Source organism: Staurois parvus, unplaced genomic scaffold, assembly GCF_062004578.1.
Source record: "Staurois parvus isolate SC_StPar_1 unplaced genomic scaffold, SC_StPar_1.0 ptg001728l, whole genome shotgun sequence".
Lineage (NCBI taxonomy): Eukaryota > Metazoa > Chordata > Amphibia > Anura > Ranidae > Staurois > Staurois parvus.
The window spans coordinates 400408-405246 of NW_028319524.1; the positions used below are offsets into that span (position 1 = coordinate 400408).

Below are 4839 nucleotides of genomic sequence, written 5' to 3' on the forward strand. Positions count from 1 at the left end.
CTGAGGGCAGCTTCAGAGGGCAGCTTCATGTCCTGTCCTTGAGGGCAGCTTCAGAGGGCAGCTTCATGTCCTGTCCTTGAGGGCAGCTTCAGAGGGCAGCTTCATGTCCTGCCCCCTGAGGTCAGCTTCAGAGGGCAGCTTCATGTCCTGCCCCTGAGGGCAGCTTTAGAGGGCAGCTTCATGTCTTGCCCCCTGTGGGGACACAGGAGCTCACATACCACACCATGCAGATACATTGACTTTGCATCTGGATTACAGATTGTTGATTTCTTAAAACGAATAATAAAAAATAAAATAAAAACTCCAGTGTTTCTGACCTCCATTAGTCACCATTTCACAGAATCGCACAATTGTACATTTTGACATGTTTGGTAACTATTTGCTTGCCACAGCATCATCTTTTATGTTTTCCCAAAAATTGGGTATGTTATCATGTCTATGTGCACTAAAATTAATCTTTTTCCTGAAAATTTGCATTTGATAAGATGGTATGTGTGACAGACAGCTTGGCCGCCTGGGTGCTTCCGTCAGAGAACTGCTTCCCCGCCGCTGGGACACAGGAACAAGGTATTATCGCACCCAAGAACTAGACGACACTTGCTTAGGTGCCACAAGGAACTCTTTTTATTGAACAGAAATACAGGTTTTTATACACTTCAGAAATAGGGGCAGCCCAGACATGAACAATAAAAACAAATATTATACATTGGGATAACATCCCACACTGATTAGGTAACAAGGTAAAGTTGACACCAGACTAATCCCATCATGTAGGAACCTTCAGGAGGACCAAAGGAAAGGTGACCCAATTAACAATGGGAGAAAGGCACAACAGAAAACACATCACACCTTAAAAATGGATTACAGAGACCTCAGCTTTAGGTTGTTTTGAGCTGATTATATTAACATCTACTATGAGTCTCTGAGTCTAGGATGGGTTTGAAGCAGTCAATGCTGGTTTGGGCACAGAGACCCCAAATCTGTAGCTGAAGTGAAACTACAAAATGTTCCCCCAGGCAAATACCTCCCAAAGAATAGAGCCCCTAAGATGTCAGGGCCCATGGTCAGTAGGCAAGATGCTAGCATGCAGTACCCTCCAAAAGCCCCTGTCCTGGTTGGGTCTGTCACATTTCTCCCCTCTCAAAAGTAGACTAACCAGGTCCCGGACCTCCACCTGGTCTGGACATGCATTAGTCCAGCAGAGTGAACCCACACAGTCGGTCCACATGATCTTCGTTCAGGGAAGAGTTGTTATCGGTAAGTGTGGGGCAGAGGAATGGACCCTCTTCAGCTGGGAGGTGTTTACTGTTCTGGGGCTCAGTCTGCTGCTGGGGAGAGGGGTTGACTGCCCCAACTCCCAGGAGCTGTGAAGACATGGTAGGTGCTGGATAGAGGCCAGCGGTGCTCTGCCCTGTTGCCAGCGCTTCAGTCAGCCTCCACTCTGGCTAACTATTCCAGAGGGAGGACGTCCACCTCTTGTCCCGGACTGTGGAACTGCTTCTGGGGAGGGAGGGCAACCACCTCCTCTCCTGGACTGTGGAACTGCTTCTGGGGAGGGAGGGCAGCCACCTTCTCTCCCGGACTGTGGAACTGCTTCTGGGGAGGGAGGGCAGCCACCTCCTCTCCTGGACTGTGGAACTGCTGCTGGGGAGGGCAACCACCTCCGCTCCTGGACTGTGGAACTGCTGCTGGGAAGATGAGCCATTTGCTCCATTTTCTGGACTCCCAGACTCCCACTGCGGAACAAGGACAATTTCCTGTGATCCCGAGTCCCTACACTGCAGATGGGTAGGGAGGACAACCACCTCCTCTCCGAGGACTGTGGATTTGCCGCTGAGGAGGGGGTACACCTGGCAAGACTGAAGGGGAGGGGCCTATAACTTAAGCAAGACTGAAGGGGAGGAACCAGTACACCTGTGAAAGACTGAAGGGGAGGAGCCGGTACACCTGTGCAAGACTGAAGGGGAGGAGCCGGTACACCTGTGCAATACTGGAGGGGAGGAGCTGGTACACTTGTGCAGGACTGAAGGGGAGGAGTCGGTACACCTGTGCAAGACTGAAGGGGAGGAGCCAGTACACCTGTGAAAGACTGAAGGGCAGGAGCCGGTACACCTGTGCAGGACTGAAGGGGAGGAGCCAGTACACCTGTGTAGGAATGAAGGGGAGCAGCCGGTACACCTGTGCAAGACTGGAGGGGAGGAGTCGGTACACCTGTGCAGGACTGAAGGGGAGGAGTCGGTACACCTGTGCAAGACTGGATGTTTCAACTGATCATATCTGTGTACGCAGCCCTTAGTGTCACTGAATGCAGTGACCAGTCCGCCTCGTTGAGAATCAGCAGGTTTTGCTAACAATGAGCAGATTTTTTCATAATTACAACACAGAACACTCGCCGAGCTCACAGGCGTTCAGTGCGCTGTAAAAATGATACGATTCAGCTGTTTTTCGCCATCTCTCTCCCAGAAAAGCAAAAAGATTTATACTCATGAAATTGTTCACATTAATCTGACGGTTATAAATGGATGCCGAGAATCGGTGCACATATGGGACATAAATAATACCGAATTTTAAACAGGACGATCCATAATCATTTGCCGGCTTCGGGCGCCTCGTACAGCAACAGGAGACACAGAGAGAAAAAGAAAGAAAGATTAAAGGTGAGTGAAAGGAGGAGGAGAACAAAAAAGGACAAAATTATATCAATTAGAAACAAATTTCTGATGGGGAGACATCCATTCTCTACATAAAAACAGGAACTAATAGAAACATTGTATCCTGACCCTTTCCTGGCACATCCCAATGGCAGCATACATTAGCAGACAGTGCTAGAAAAAAATATTTTCCCCTTCCTGATTTCATTTATTAAAGGAAAAAAGCTGTCCAGACCTGCCTGGCCCTATGTGAAAAAGTAGCTGCCCCCCCCCCCCTCCAACTTCCTTGTTAAATCATGAATGAACTGTTCCATTTTTTGGAAAGCTGAGTTAAGCTTCACTTGCCACACCATGATTACTGCCAGACCTGTTGAATCAACAGTCACTTGAATAGAAGCTTTCTGACAAAGTGAAGCATGCTAAAAGATCTCAAAAAGCAACACATCATGTACCGATCTAAAGAAATTTACGAACAGACAATAAACAAAGTAATTTGCATGTATCAGTCTGGAAAGGGTTACAAAGCTATTTCTAAGGTTTTGGGACACCAGTGAACCACAGTGAGAGCCATTATCCACAAATGGAGAAAACTTGGAACAGTGGTGAACCTTCCCAGGTGTGGGTGGCCTACCAAAATTACTCCAAGAGCCCAACGACAACTCATCCAGGAGGTCATAAAAGAAGCCAGAACAACATCTAAAGAACTGCAGGCCTCACTTGCCTCAGGTAAGGTCAGTGTTCATGATTCAACAATAAGAAAGAGACCGGGAAAAAAATGGCCGCCATGGGAGAGTTCCAAGGCCACAGCCACTGCTGACCAAAAAGAACACAAAGGCTCATCTCACATTTCCCAAAAACCATCTTGACTACCACCAAGACTTTTGGGCAAATATTCTGTGGACTGATGGGACAAAAGTTGAACTTGGTGGAAGGTGTGCATCCCGTTACATCTGGCGTAAAACTAACACAGCGATTCATAAAAAGAACATCAGCCCAACAGTGAAACATGGTGGCAGTAGTGTGATGGTCAGGACCTGGAGGACTTGCCACCATCGATGGAACCATGAATTCTATGCTCTACCAGAAAATCCTGAAGGACAATGTCCAGCCAGCAGTTCCTGACCTGAAGCTCAAGCGCATTTGGGTTTTGCAGCAGGACAATGATCCAAAAACACCAACAAGTCCACCCTGAATAAAAAACAAAAACAAAATGAAGGTTTTGGAGTGGTCTAGTTAAAGTCCGGACTTAAATTCGATGTAGGTGCTGTGGCATGACCTTCATGCTGGAAAATCCTTGACTACCACCGGGGACAAGCCTGGTGCACCAGGCCAGAATCAATCCGGAAGAAAAAGGCTCTCCCATTCCCACCTTATTACATCCGGGATTACTTACTGGTGCCCCAATTGGTGAAGAGAGTCAGGGTCCTGTCCCAGACAACTGATAAGAACAGATACTTCACTTGATCTTAGCCAAAAGGCAGAGAAGACGACTCATGACATCACAGATTAATAATGGGGATGCCTGGCCCCTGAGGATGTCCTTGTCTGGCCCTCCCCCACCCCTCTCTGTGAGCATTTGGGCCACAGGTTTACTTGCTAGAATGACTTTGTAGACAGATGACAGGGCTCTTCCTGGAACAATTCTTCATCCGTATACAGAAGTATAGGGCAGGAAGGCAGTTATTATCAGAGGACGCCTCCGTTAAGCTCACAATCCATGCAAGTGCTGGGCTTCAACAGTGACTACACACAGGTCCTCTCATAAGGCTTTTCAGGGCCCCTGAGTGCTTCACAATGGGGCCCCTCTGCAGGTAATGGATCTTTCTTCTTACTCCCGGAAAAGTCCTCACCTCTTCTGACTGAATTGGTGAGGAAGTCTACAAGTTCTAACCAGGGGCGGACTGACAACTCATGGGCCCTCGGGCAATAGGGAATCATGGGGCCCCTGTGTCCTCTCCCACACTCAAACCACACCCAAAATAGCCTATGAAGGGTACCAGGAGCATTTCATGGGGCCCCCTACTGACCCCGGGCCCTTGGGCAGTCCCCGAGTTCCCAAATAGTCAGTCCGCCCCTGGTTCTCACTGTCCCTGCATAAGATGGGGTGCTGCCACTACCTAACAATTCCTAATCCAGGGGCACACCTAGGACACAGAATGTGCTATATATAGTACTTCCACATCCCAAA

The 4839-nt window shown here is 48.4% G+C and overlaps 1 pseudogene; it reads right to left on the reverse strand.

Annotated features, from left to right (window-relative positions):
- Positions 1-4053: 4053 nt before the first annotated feature.
- LOC149434598 (U2 spliceosomal RNA) lies at positions 4054-4141 on the reverse strand (annotated as a pseudogene).
- Positions 4142-4839: the final 698 nt, after the last annotated feature.